Source organism: Balaenoptera physalus (genome assembly GCF_965194825.1).
Source record: "Balaenoptera physalus genome assembly, chromosome: X".
In the NCBI taxonomy this organism is placed as follows: domain Eukaryota; kingdom Metazoa; phylum Chordata; class Mammalia; order Artiodactyla; family Balaenopteridae; genus Balaenoptera; species Balaenoptera physalus.
Window position 1 is genome coordinate 71,971,033 of NC_138903.1, and position 15,484 is coordinate 71,986,516.

At 33.6% G+C, this 15,484-nt stretch overlaps 1 pseudogene across 1 annotated transcript in view; it reads left to right on the forward strand.

Annotated features, from left to right (window-relative positions):
- Positions 1–15,484, forward strand: part of LOC309653111 (ATP synthase subunit f, mitochondrial pseudogene) — a 112,459-nt pseudogene that overhangs the window by 59,653 nt on the left and 37,322 nt on the right. Inside the window, exon 2 of the transcript XR_014268769.1 lies at positions 834–1,660. The product of XR_014268769.1 is annotated as an ATP synthase subunit f, mitochondrial pseudogene (transcript). The remainder of the gene's footprint in view (positions 1–833; positions 1,661–15,484) is intronic.

Sequence of the window (15,484 nt, forward strand, 5' to 3'; positions counted from 1 at the left end):
TAGATCTTTGCCAAGGCCCTAATACCTATAGATTACCTTCCCTGAGGCCAGATTTCTAACTGCTTATTTGGATCTCCAAATGTCAACTGTTCCCAACTTCCCCACTGCTGTGGTCAGATGACATACCAAGGTACGCTGTTATTCCATGTTGTATTTCTCTGTTGCCAACTGCCTTATTAGACTCTTCCCCTTCTTTAAACAACTTTTGCCAGGAGACTGGATTTTCTCTGAAGAATTGTTCCTTTTAAATGAGTATTGGAAAGTGGTGCTGGGAAAACTGCACAGCTACGTGTAAAAGAATGAAATTAGAACACTTCCTAACACCATACACAAAAATAAACTCAGAATGGATTAAAGACCTAAATGTAAGGACAGACACTATAAAACTTTTAGAGGAAAACATAAGCAGAACACTCTATGACATAAATCACAGCAAGATCCTTTTTGACCCACCTCCTAGAAAAAGGGAAATAAAAACAAAAATAAACAAATGGGACCTAGTGAAACTTAAAAGCTTTTGCACAGCAAAGGAAACCATAAACAAGACGAAAAGACAACCCTCAGAATGGGAGAAAATATTTGCACATGAAGCAACTGACAAAGGATTAATCTCCAAAATATACAATCAGCTCATGCAGCTCAATGTCAAAGAAACAAAAAAAACAATCCAAAAATGGGCAGAAGACCTAAATAGACATTTCTCCAAAGAAGATACACAGATTGCCAACAAACACATGAAAGGATGCTCAACATCACTAATCATTAGAGAAATGCAAATCAAAACTACAATGAGGTATCACCTCACACCAGTCAGAATGGCCATCATCAAAAAGTCTACAAACAATAAATGCTGTAGAGGGTGTGGAGAAAAGGGAACCCTCTTGCACTGTTGGTGGGAATGTAAATTGATACAGCCACTATGGAGAACAGCATGGAGGTTCCTTAAAAAACTAAAAATAGAACTACCACACAACCCAGCAATCCCACTACTGGGCATATACCCTGAGAAAACCATAATTCCAAAAGTGTCGTGTACCACAATGTTCATTGCAGCTCTATTTACAATAGCCAGGACATGGAAGCAACCTAAGTGTCCATCGACAGATGAATGGATAAAGAAGATGTGGCACATATATGCAATGGAATATTACTCAGCCATAAAAAGAAATGAAATAGAGTTATTTGTAGTGAGGTGGATGGACCTAGAGTCTGTCATACAGAATGAAGTAAGTCAGAAAGAGAAAAACAAATACCGTATGCTAACACATATATATGGAATCTAAGAAAAAAAATAATAAAGGTCATGACGAACCTAGGGGTAAGACGGGAATAAAGACACAGACCTACTAGAGCATGTACTTGAGGATATGGGGAGGGGGAAGGGTAAGCTGTGACAAAGTGAAAGAGTGGCGTGGACACATATACACTACCAAACGTAAAATAGATAGCTAGTGGGAAGCAGCCCCATAGCACAGGGAGATCAGCTAGGTGGTTTGTGACCACCTAGAGGGGTGGGATAGGGAGGGTGGGAGGGAGACAGAAGAGGGAGGAGATATGTGGATATATGTATATGTATAGCTGATTCACTTTACTATAAAGCAGAAACTAACCCACCATTGTAAAGCAATTATAGTCCAATAAAGATGTTTAAAAAAAATGAGTATTGCATGTTTGAGCAGCTAATACTATAATAATAGTAAAAGCTGATTTACTTATTTCCTTACTACAGACAGATACATTGGCCTGTTTAACTCATAAACAACCAAATTGTGTAGATACTTTTATTCTGAGTTTATAGATGAGAAAACGAATACTTATAGAGTTTAGATAGTTAGTATAAGTTACAGAACTAAGAATTAGTCTAACTTCAGCTTCCATTTCCTTCTAATCAGCCCCATTCCATTTTGGTAATTGTGGCATTCCCATCTTGTCACAAGATGTGATGGGTAAGTATTAAATCTTAAGTTTAGTATCATCTGGCATCCCTAAACTGAAATACACACACACACACACACACACACACACACTCACTCACACATACACACACACACTTTTCTGAGTTCTTTAGTTTAGTGGACCAATTAGAACACTCAAACAGCCTTTATTCCAATTTGGAAATTGGGACCTCATTGCTTTTCTGTCTTGATATTTCATTAAATTCAGTCTAAGATTTAGTCATTTCCTAGAGAAAAATATATAAGACTTGGCTAAATAATAAAGCTATCTTAAGAATAAATGCCCATGACCCCAAGAATAATCCAACTGTATAATTGCTATGAATTACAAAACTGCCTAAAAAGTTCGGACCCAGATTCAAATAAGAATATAGGTCTCCAAAATAAAAGTGGGTGCATATATCAACAATATATAAGTGTGTATTTGGGTGGGCTCAAAGAAAAGAATTAAAGTTGGTATGTGTGTATATATGGAGAAAAGGAGCTAGCATCTTCTAAAATCCAAACCAAATTCAGAGTCCTCACTGAATTTGAAAAAAACATTTCAGATAGTGGCGTTTCTAGTTTTGCATTCTTCTGCAATTGTGCTGCTGAGTCACAGCTACATCCAACCACTCCAATTCTGCTATTTGTTCGAGCTAGTTATTTTGTGTGACTTTTCTTTGTGAAGTGAACAATAGCAATTATTGTAATTTTTCAGCAATATCGATGAATATGCATAGTAGCTGACAGGTTTATGGTACTTCTAGACCAAGGTTTCACAACAGTGTCACTGTTGACATATGGGGCCAGACAGTTCTTTGTTGTGGGGAGTTGTCCTCTACATTGTAAATGTTTAGCATGATCAGTGGCCTCTACCCATTAGAAGCCAAACAACGTCTTGCCTCACAGCTGTGATATTCAAAAATGTCTCTAGACATTGCCAAATATCCCCTGGAAGACAATATAAATCCCAGTTGAGTACCACTGCTCTGCACAGAAAATTATCAGTCACCTACATTTCTTAAATTACTCCTTCAACAAATTCTCTCTCCCTTCCAATGGAATAATAGGTTAACTATGGCCCAATACTGGTTGCTGTTTGGAAATTTTGGAGTACAGTTAAAGAATGAAAGCTTTGCCACTCTGTGGAGTGGATCTTACTATTTATTCAACTTGAATTTTAAATAAAGCCATAAATATTAATTTGAGTGTTTATTCTATGTTCCCAGACATGGAGACACACACACACACACACACACACACACACACAGAATCAATAAATATACAGTTTATGTCTTCTATGTCCATGGCCACATCTCCATTCGTGACTGCATTTGTGTGATTCAAAAACAACTAATATACTAAAACATATTAAATAAGACATTTAAAAATATTGATTTGTTTCTCCCCTTATCTTTTTATCTGACAAATACTTCCCTGAGATTCAACTGTGGTGGCGATGGAGGAGGGAGTCCTTCCTGGAGAACTCATTCAGCTGCTTAGCCCAACAGCATAAATTTGATCTTGTAATTAGTATTCAACTCAGCATCTTGGACAGAAACCAGTGTTACAGCCAAGAGGTGGTTTAAATCACATAAATCATAGATCAATGACAGAACTTGAAGCACTGGATAGATTACAAAAGTTAAGCTTTAGTTAAAAATAGATTAACTGTTTCCCTGCAGGAATCCTTTAATCCTCCCAAAATATATAAAACAAATAATATTAGATCTAATCGTTTTGGGGAGCATATGCATATAATGTAAGTTGAAATATACTTTCCCTTCACAGTCACATTGATGCTTTGGAAATGTAGAAATGTATGTGCGCTCCCTACCCATGAAAATAACCCACATGTCTAAGAATTTGGTTTTGCGTAAGAGCGACAGAATACATTTGTTATAGTAGCAACTGTACAATAGTGATGTGAAAGCTGTTTTACATTACTTTATGAGCATCAGATTTTTAACTTAAAACTCAAACCAAAAAATGTGTTTTTATTTCTCAAGAAACAATGGATATATTTCAGTCTGAATCTTTTAACTACCAAAGTGTATATATATTGTAAGTTTACATAAATAAAAGTACTAAAAATGGTAGGTTGTATGAGTTGTATGGTAAGAAATAATCCTATTACTAAGTAATCATCTCATGAGCTCTTTCCCCTAATTCTTCTTTTAGAATTCAGAATTATTCAAACCTATAAAAAAACAACTTGTAATAATTTAAATATATACATCTTTAAATGTGTCATATTATAAAGTGCCCAATAAAATTGACAATTCAATTTTAAGTGTCATTAAACATTCTTTTTTTTTGAAATCTGAGCCCTTCTACTTTAAACTAGAAATAGCTTTTCTGACACTGAGGAACATACCCATAGTAAAAAAGGAAAGCTTTTGTAATACAATTCCAGACCACCAAAATAATTAAATAGATAAAATGCAGACAGAGTTTAAATAATTACCCTGTCACTTTAGACACTCTTTCTTATAGTAGGTAAATTAGGTTGCAGATTAAATTTGCTGCAAAAATGAGTAAATATAATGAAAAAAGTCAAAACGATACAACTAAATTTTACAAATGTTACTCTAAATGAACGAAAATGAATTAAAATTTTCTGGTATGTACCAATTACAGAATTAGTATCAACATATTAAAAATGTCTTTGTGTTAAAATGAAAATATGCAAGTAATGTTTTTTTCACTTGTTTTCCTCTCTAATTTTATATTTAGGAAATATTCTTGTGGCTCGTTTTTATAAGGAAAATGCAAATACCTCCAGATCATAATTACATTACTAAATGAAGGTTAAAAAAACCCAAAAATCTCTACCTTCAGCAACATAGATTTCTCTGTGTGTGTATTTTAAAAATATCTGTACTCAAAGGGGGACATTCAATTTCACAGTGTTTCTACTAATGGCTACATAAAAATAAGATGTCTAGAAGTCAAAGTTGGTAAGAAAGTATGCTGCTATCTGCTGCTTCACTATATGTTGTTCGCTACCTAGGCAAGTTAGATTTATTGTTCTATATTTGTGTTTCTGAAAGAATCATGTGAAATTCAGAGCATATCCCTGATGTTAGCTTTATGTAAATCCAAAATTAATAAATAAGAATAGAATGAGTATTTTCATATGAAATTGTATATTTTATTTTTGCATCCAAAGTGCCTGAGCCTGCTTGTGGTTAACTTACTCCAAATTATATCAGTTTTCAATCTGTGTACAGTAATCAAAATTTTAACATTCATCTAAAAGTACAGTGTATGCAAATAGATTCATTATATTAGAAATATTTGGTCATATTACGAGATATCCACTTAAGGAATATTAAATATTCACAGGGTACTCAATGTTCCATCAATGGGTCACAAGTCACAAAATCTTCTTTTGATAATTTTAGATGGTAATTTTTCTAAGTCTCTACTGTTTAGATATATTTAATGGGCAATGTAAACAATAGACACTCAAATTCAAAAGAAAAAAAATTTTCCAAAAATACAAGTAACATTTAAGGTAAAAGGGAAAAAATCCACAGTAGAATAGAATCTAATATTTCAAAGCGTGAGCAGACATTCAGAATTGGCACTTGAAATATTTCTTTTCAACCATTAGGAATGAAAGTTCTGGAGTGACATAAGTTTATAGCACTTAAGTCTTCTTTCTATGCAGTTTATAAGAAGTAAAAGGATGTCACACTTCCTTCAGTATTCACCTGATGAAACGTGTGATACATTAAATGAATGAAGCAGAAAATGCAGCCATAAAAGTTCATCATTTCATCCAGTGATGTTATTATGTCAGTTTCTAAGTCAAAGATTTTATTCAAAATGAAAATAGCTAATATATCATTGAGAAAAATTTTCAAAGGGATTCAGACTCTCAAATATGTGTGCATTTTAATGAGTCTGGAAAACAAATATTTTATAAGGAAAAAATAAAAGAAGAGAGAAGAGTTTGGGAAACTCTATCAGATCTGTTGCAAACTAATGGAATTTTTAAATACCACCTAATGCAAAGAGCACTCTATAGCTAGTCATAAGATTAAAAGCCTTTCAAGTTGCTATCTTGGGAAATTTCTTTCAAGGAAATTACTACAAAGCCTTGTTTTAGTACGTTCCCCTACTGTGCTTCCCACTGTGTTTTTTTAATAAGGAAAGCTATCCATCCATAGAGGTGTATCCTGTTCTCCATGCTTCAGTGTCTAACAGCAGGCAGATACAGTAGACACTCGGGTGTTTTGACTCTAATTTTCACTCCATAATGTTGATGCCTGCTTTTGCTGACTGATGCATGTGTATTCATGGTTGTTTAATTATGAGTGGGCACAGATTTTCCCCACCCCATAAACTCTCCTCTTTCCAGTCACCCTCAGCATAAACAATATATAATCTGAGGTGTCTCTTTGTAAATAAGGTAATCATAACAAAAAAAGTCAGCCTGTATAGTTCAAATTATTGAAAAACAAATTCAATTATATATAATCAAATTATTTTATTATTAATATATCAAAAGTAAATGTCAGAATTTATTTTAAAATTCTAAATTATTAATTTTTATTCTGTATTTTCAAATTATGCAGAAAAATGGCTGTCAAATAAAAAAGATCATTGAAAAATTATTATGAAGAACTCTTAGAGTATCTTATCAAAATTTGCTCTCATAGAATATAAATTCAGATTATCCTAATTAAATTAACAAAGAAGGAAAATATTATCTTTAGTACATAAGGATTTCTTTGTTAAAGTTGAAACACAAATTGTCTTGTTTTGGAAAAAGAAAAAAAATATAGACCTCTTTTATGAAACAAACTCACAAAATAGTTTTTTACTCAAAACAAGAACAACTAAATCTATACTGATAAATAAGGAGAACACCTATTGGACATTACACTTTCTAGGCAACCAACTATGGATTTGGCTATTTGCAGATTAGTTTATCCTGTCCTTAGGGATACTTTTTGTTATTGGATAACAAAAACTAAATTTATAAATTCTAATATTCCCACATTCTCTAGAGTTGAGTATTGTTTTTAAAGGCCCAGGTATGGCCATCAAGACTGGGGCAAACTTTCTTGTGACCAATTATTTTAACGACCAAGATGAGTTACAGCAAGGAGATGTGTACTTATTCTGATTAAATAAGTTCTTTAGAATTGATGCATACATTTTGTAAAAAGACCTACAAATTTGGAGAATTGACATGCTGTTTTCACAAATTACTTATACATACCCACGAATGAGTACATACTGACTCACTGTTCAATCAAGAAAAAAATAATCTCTTGATAATTAAAAAGCAATATTTTTCATGATTTTTTTCTGATTTTTATAATCAATAATAACAGAAATACTTTGCTTAAAAAGGGCATTAAAATATTATCACATTCAAAGATCATCAATTGTTTCTAATATTTTAATACTTCAAATATCAAATAAATAGCAAGGTTTTTGTTTCTTTAAGTATAGAGATTGAATTTTGCATATAATGAAAATAAATTTGGTTGATAAAAATGAGATTGTACAAAGACTAGTGGTATCGTGCTACCAGTATTGGGTTGTGCTGCATCCATGACAACAGAATGGAAGGTTGCTTTTAATACTATTATCTTACATACTCACAGCTGAATGCTAATGCAGCTATACTGAGAAAAATCGTTTCAGATCTGAAGCCACTGAACTTACATACACTTTAGAGTGTGTACATATAGATTTGCAAATACAGAAAAGAATAGAAAGACATATTACAGCATGAAAATCTCTCAAAATGTCATTATTTCTAAATGTACTTAGATGTGTTATGTACATCATCAAACATTCAAGGAATATTTATTAATGCAAAAACCAATTCAGTAAAAAGGAACATTTTGCTACTAGTTTGTTTTTGAGACCATAATCAGCAAAGTAAGAGAATATTCAATTTTCTTCTGCAGTGAAACTGAAAATCTATTATTTCTTCCAAATGAACAGTAACTCAAGAGAGTATTGTCTGATTTATCCTCAAAAAAAGCCAGAGAAAAGGGAAAGCAAAATGTAACTATGTATCTTTTACTGATTTGATAAAATAATGCCTAGCTGTCTTTTTTAAAATAAAACAAGAGGAATACAATACCCAAATTTTAGATTTCTCTCTTCTCTTATTTTAAAGATGATAATCTATTACTATATATAAATAGGTGATGATGATGATGATGAAGATGACAGATAGATAGATAGATAGATAGATAGATAGATAGATAGATAGATAGATAGATAGACAGATAGATATAGAGTCCCTTGTCTGAAGCAATCCCATATTGAACTCGAAGTATCCAGGTGGCAGTAACTTACTAATTTCCATGACGAAACTTGGCTGCCTTACGATGGATACTCTAATTACACTGCGGTTAGCCATGCCATCTTCTCAGAAACTAGGAGAACCCTTCTGGAAATCCCTTTCCTATATGGTACTTCTTTTTTCTTCTCTAACAGAATGATTTCTGTGTCTACGCACAGGCAATGTGAAATAGAAATTAAGGTTAATTCTATCCATTATAAAAGAAAAAAGAGACTTGGAAATTAGCCAACTAACTGGAATAATGCCTACTGTCAAATTAGACAATCCAGTATAGATAGATAAACAAAAAGAAATACACACACATATTATGAGGTAAAGCTTGAATTATGCAGTATACAGCAGTGCTTCCAAACAACAACCTCATGAATTAGCCCAGAAAGTTAAATGTTAAGTTCCAAGTTTTCTTTTCACCTTGTCTACCTTGACAGTGGTTATACTGACATCTTTAATAATAAATTTAGATTACCCTGGCCTATGGAATAATTTGAAATGTGAAATATTGGTCTTGAGTTCGGTATCAGATGAATCTGAAATTATCCCTTTTTCCTTTCACTTTGTTTTAGGAAATCCTTATTGTGTGGTTTAGGGAATTATAAGAATAACTCAGGAAAAGAAGGTGTTGCTGAGTCAAAAGTGAGCAATTTTTCTTGCCTGGTCCTTTACACTGATTATGTGTAAAGGATAATTACCCAGCTTTTTTCTTCACTACTATACTAACATGGTCAGATTGTCCTACAAATTTAGCCCACATCCACATTAATTCATTCATTTTCTCTCATTGATTAAATAAATGTTTATCAAGCATTTATTGTGTGTGTCACTTTACTCATCAGCTACTAAACTTTGTAATACTAAGTAGTGCACTATAGTATCATGGACTCTAGTGCCAAACTGTCTGAGTTCAAAATCCACTTCTACCATTTAATAGAGCTGTGTGGCTTTGCCTTATTTGCTTATCTTCTTTGTGCTTCTGTTTTCTCATCTGTAAAATGAGGACAATAATATTACCTATTCATAGGGTGTTTTAAGGATTAAATTAGGTAATTGGTGTAAAGCACTCAGCCCAAGAATTGTTATGTAATAAATGCTAGAAGGTATTTGTTAGCATAATTATTCTTTATCCAGATGAATCACCAATAAAACATGTAAAGATTGGAACTACTGTACAGCCCAAAGATAACAAAGTTCACAGTCTTAAATAAAATTTTGATACAGGAGAGAACTGGAAAAAAAATAAGAGGGGAATATGAGTCTCCCATATAAGAGAGACCGTAGGAAGGGTGGATTCAGATGGCTGATCATTTCAACCTTTAAATCTTATTACTATAAATGACTAAAAAAGACTAATTGGAACAACAACAACAACGAGAAGCCTAAATTATAACATTTGATTGTCAAAATGCCACATTACTAAATAGAATGCTTTGTCTATTGTAACAAATAAAGCTTCAGTTTTCACATCACAGTTAATTTTGTCTTTTTGTACGGGTCTTCCCCTTTCCTCCTACCTATCCACCAAATTTATATTTTCCTTCCTTTAATTCATTGTTCAAGACATATCTCATTTGGATCTTTTCCTCTCACTAGATTTACCTATTCTCTATCAGCTCAGTTCTACACCCTCCTTTCTACCTCAGTGTATCATTTTATTGAATTAAACAAAGATATTTTTCTGGTTATACTATTAATCACTAATATTCATAGAGCACTTTCTGTGTAGCAGGATCATTGCTAGCAATTTATAATTATTTTATTTAGTCTTTATAATGCCTCTATGGGATAAGTACTGTTATCATCATACTCATTTTATAGAAGAAGAAATTGAGGCTCAGAGATGATAAGTGATTGCACCTTTAGTGTTGAGACCATCTTTAAAAATTAATAAATTTTATGTGCCCCAATATAGTGAACTGTCCTTGTGGAACCTTAAGAAATGCTTAAAATGTTACTGTACCTTTGCCATTATCTTTTCTCAAAAAATATGTTTATACCCTTATCTACATCCTGTTGTATATAATGAACTAAATAATATTTAATGTTGCCAAGATTATTTTTTTAGCTTTTGATTTGCTCATGAGTTATCAAAGAACACATTATGTTAAGGAGAGGGACATGAATAGGAAAAGCAACTATCAGATTCTAAAGATATCTGGACTTCTTCTATAGTACACCAAAACATCTGGTTATTGAAGTTATTCAATATACAAAATATTCAAAATATTTTATAAAGTCTACCAGTATAATTTCTCACCTTTGAACCAGGACACATGATCCTATAGATATGAGTGTAATTTTAGGGACATTGGGACACAATATTTGAAATTAGAACTGTTCTGGAAAATTTAGGGCATATGGTCACTATATCTGTATAACAAAAAAACAAGTAGGACTGAATTCAGCAGATGTTTTAGCATCATGCAGACCCAGGCTTAATTTGTAGAGATTTTATGCATGTTTCAGGAAAGCACTGTGTAGCTGGGTTTTAAAATTGTTCTGTTCTGTCTGTTTTAAAGTGTTTAAAATATTCAGAACAGCAAAAGGGCAGACCCCCCTGTGAGGAGCGATAGAGTTCTGAGAGGAAGTGAGATTGGAAAATGTAGAGTTTGGTTAAAGTGATCCCTTATGATGTAAATAACCCATAAGGAGAAGGAAATGCTCCCTGAGGTTACTGGAAAAGAGAAATCCTAAAGTAGCCAAATCTCCCCAGTTTATGGAGAGAACTTATATTTTTGAGCACAGAATATCAATTCTCTAAATTCCAAGGCATTAAGCCTGACGAGTCGACTTACTCTAGATTACATTATCAAATATCCAACAAGTGGTTCCAACAGAAAAGTACATCTAAGGTTTAAGCTTTCTAACTCAGGTTGAAGTGATCACCAAGATTTAGCATGGGTTCACTAATAGGTAATCCTGCCAAATTAAGCAAATCTCCTTTTTTGAAGGGTCTGTAAATTAGTAATCATCACCTTTCTCTTCACAAACTGGAACCAACCCTTCCTTCCGTTGACCCATCCAACTCTATTACTTAAACCTCTTTTTAAACACTGTTTACTGTGCATTAAAGTCAATCATATTATAGTTTTTTTATTAGACTGTAGGGGCTTTAAGGTCAGTAGTCATCTTTGTATCCCATTGTTGTCTAGTAAATGCTCAAAAAATGGTTGTTGAATCAGTTGGAGGATGCTGTAGCTACAATGTAGCTTTATTTTAGCAAGGTCTTTGATAGTTTTCCACAATATTCTTGTGAACAAGATGGAAAACATAAGTTATATGACAGTACTATTAGGTGAGGTTGCACCTGGTTGAACAATCCTACAAAGAATATGAGTTAATGAATCCATATTACCCTGGAAGAAATTCCCTGTCCTGTTCAATATTTATAGATAATTTAAACAAAGATATTAATGGCTTGTTGTTCAACTCAATGGATGAAAAAAATCTAAGAGATAAAGCAGTGTTCAAAAATCTAGAAGCTTAGACCAAGACTAACAGGTTGGAAAATGAACAGGAAAGATGTAAGTTCTCTACTAAAGACTGATTAAAAGTCAGTTGTGCAAGTACAGCCTAAATTTAATTGTTATTTGTGTAAAATAGAAGACCTCAAGGTTATGCACAAGATTAAAAGGAGCCAACAATAGAAGAGAAGACAAATAAATCACTCAGGTGGTATGGGAGTCAGCATAAAGTAGAAGTTTATATATCCATTTTTGAATTAAGCAAGCTAGAGTTCAAATCTGCCATCTATTAGTTATGAATACGTGAACATCTTATTCAATATCTCAGGTTCTCAGTGTCTTAATCTATGAAATGGGAATAATAAAAGTACCTACCTCATAGTATTGTGTTGTGTATTAAATTTTAGGTAATCCATATAAAGGGCATAGGAGTTTTTGACACATAGTAATCACTCAAAATAATGATAGTCCAAGGCAGAAAAAAAAGTATGTCTGGACAAAATTTATCCTTCCTCATTCTGCACTGCTCAGAAAAAAACAAAACAAAACAAAACAAAAAAACCTCTAACATTATTCCTCTTTTTGATTCATATTTTGAGGAATGTTGACTCACTGGAGACCATGTAGGAAGAGCCCATTTAATGGATTCTAAAGGATCCGTTAACGCTCTCAGATAAAGAATTAAGAGATATTGGAAGGCAGGGGGAGCATGATTGTATTTTCTTAAGTGTTGAAATGCCATCTTGTAAAATAGGAGTTAAATTTGTTCTATATGGTGTCATATGGAAGAAAAATAAAGAACTATAGTTGTGAATAACAAAGAGGCAAATACTTTAATATTAAGGCACATTTTTTTAAATTAATTAATTTATTTATTTATTAATTTATTTATTTTTGGCTGTGTTGGGTCTTCGTTTCTGTGCGAGGGCTTTCTCTAGTTGCAGCGAGTGGGGGCCACTCTTCATTGCGGTGCACGGGCCTCTCACTATTACGGCCTCTCTTGTTGCGGATCACAGGCTCCAGACGCGCAGGCTCAGTAGTTGTGGCTCACGGGCCCAGTTGCTCCGCGGCATGTGGAATCTTCTCAGACCAGGGCTCGAACCCGTGTCCCCTGCATTGGCAGGCAGATTCTCAACCACTGCACCACCAGGGAAGCCCCTTAAAGCACATTTTAAACAATGTTATCAGATAATAAATTAGGCTGCCTTATAAAAAAATAAATGAGTTCCTCATTTTGAAGGTATCCAAGCAGAAGCTCAGTAACTTCTTGTTAAAGATGCTGAAAAATAGATTCCTCTACTGGTAAGGCCAGGACGTTTCCAGTTCTAACATTCTCTGACTCTGTAGAACAGAGACTGTTTTCATATGAAGAAAAGAAAATATTACTTTGAACTACAAATTTTTTAACTTCCATATGATTTATCCACACAACCAAACTGACCAATAAGGGCTAAGGGTGTCAAGTGGCTAAAGATAACACAGAGGGTTGACCTATATAAACCTGCATAGTACAGTGGAAGGAACACAGGTCTGGGAAAACTACGTATCAATTACCTCTTTGTCTTTAATGAGATATCTACTTTTATTGGGTCTCAGTTTTCTATCCCTAAAAGCAGTTTGGACTATATGGCCTTTAAGGGCCCTTTCATCTCTTATAGCACCCTATTCAGTCTTGGAGCATCAGTTACCTATGCATCATTGATAGGCAACAAAAACTATTAAAAAATTCAAAATCAGTCAAGTACTTGACTAGACTATATCCTTCATTAGTGCTGAACCCATTCATTTCAACCTACATGTCAAGGAAGAATTTTTAATAGTGAATGGTGCTACCAAAAACTCCTAGTCACATAGTTGCCATACTTGTTTTGCATTACTGAGATATTATGTACCATTAGTGTGTGGGGAGTAACTTTTTCCCAGTCACAACACATCTCTGCAGGAGTTCAGAAAGCAAAAATAAAAAACATAAATGCTTCCAGTGTTTGTAATATGAGTCAAAGAACAGCATGATTAGAAACATAAAAAATTCTATTATTTAATATTAGGAAAATAAATTGTAAATTTGAAGATATCCCCTATTACATATTCTACACATATTTGTTCTCTCTTTCTCTCTCAAGTTCCTTAAAACATATATTAATTGCAATCAGTTCTGCAACCTAGGTGTCCCATTGTTTCTTTCTTCTTTGGGAAAAAAATGGCAGCTTTTCTTGTCCCTCACCTACCTCTAGTAGCAAATTAATCAGTCACTGGGAGTCAACAGGGATTTTTATTTTCCATTTTAAAAGCCTTCGACCCAAGGAATTAGCACTTTGGACTGTTGCCAAGGGGAAACCAATCTCCAAGAAAACAAAAGAAGGTCTAGAGGTTGGAATAAAGGCTTTAGTTTTTGCTAAATGGCCCAAAGTGGCACAACATCTGACCTTCTGATGACCCCATTGAGGACAGATGGGTTGTAAGTGAAGGCATCTTCTATCTATACACTCTGGCTACACTCATATTTCTAAATGAGCACCATGAAGAAATGCCATTATTGTTAATGTTCTTTTTCCAGATCTACATTGCAGATAATACCCATCCTTCCGCTTGATCAGTTCTACAAAGAGAAATTTGAAGCAGGAAGCTGGTGAGCTCATTTTCCAGTTCAGAAATTCTTAAAAGAAATTAGCCCCTAGTTAGGTAGATATTTTACTGTAAATTAATTTTAGATACTGTAAGAAATGACCTCAGATACTGCCCCATCTGTTTCTTTTGACAACAGTCTTGCTGTTTGAAGTAGTTTCTCAAATTTCACCAGCTCAAGGAGAAGAGTTTCTTCTTGGAGAGTTCCCAAAAGAATCTCCACACCAACAAATATTGTCATTAGCTCTCCAGAAGGTATGAAAATTCATCAGGGATTCCTCCTTCCAGCTGGGTAAAACTTGGGAGGTGCATATATTAAAACACTGCCAAGTCTATAAATCTAAACATTTTTGTTAAGTTTCAAACAAGATTGCAACCACTTTCTGTACAACAAATTTCACTTTCAGTCTTCTTAAAATCTGAAGAATATTTAGGAACATAAATATATTTCTGTTTGTTAATGTAGTAAAAATGTAAATGTGAAGAGGCAGAGAGTGTGGGAAAATCATGTAATGGGAAGTTAGTCATTCTGTCATTTAGTCTGTGGCCAGTTCGCTCTGTTGACTAAATCATGACATTAATGAGACTATGGTGACAACTCTTATCTCTACGAGGGCCAATTAGCCTCACTTCTCTTCAGTAACATAAATTGCAACTACCATCTTAGTGAACCAAAGGCAAACACATAAATTTGTCACAAGAAAAACCAAGTTAGTGTGACTGGTTCGGTGCAAACTCAGGCCCAGGACCAGGAAACTTCTTTCAAAGTGCAAGCTCTGCTGACAAACTCCCTGGGTACAAAAACCAGCATGAATAGAAGGTGAAAACCATTAACATTTGTATAGCATATTTTTGTCTGTAAAGCATATTCATATATTATGGTACTTGATCCTCACAACAGTTTTATGAGAGGGAGGTTATTACCTTCACTTTACAGAGAAGGAAACATTTGCTATATTTTTTTTTTCAGACTATGATGAGCCCTATTAAGCACTACCAGGAAAAAGAGGAAATTTCACAGCTTTAAGTATTAAAAAGTTTAAATAAAAATGTGTTTTTCAGCTTTGAAAGTTTTTATATGGGAGTAAAAATTTATTTCTGATAGAATATGCATAAAAAAGAAA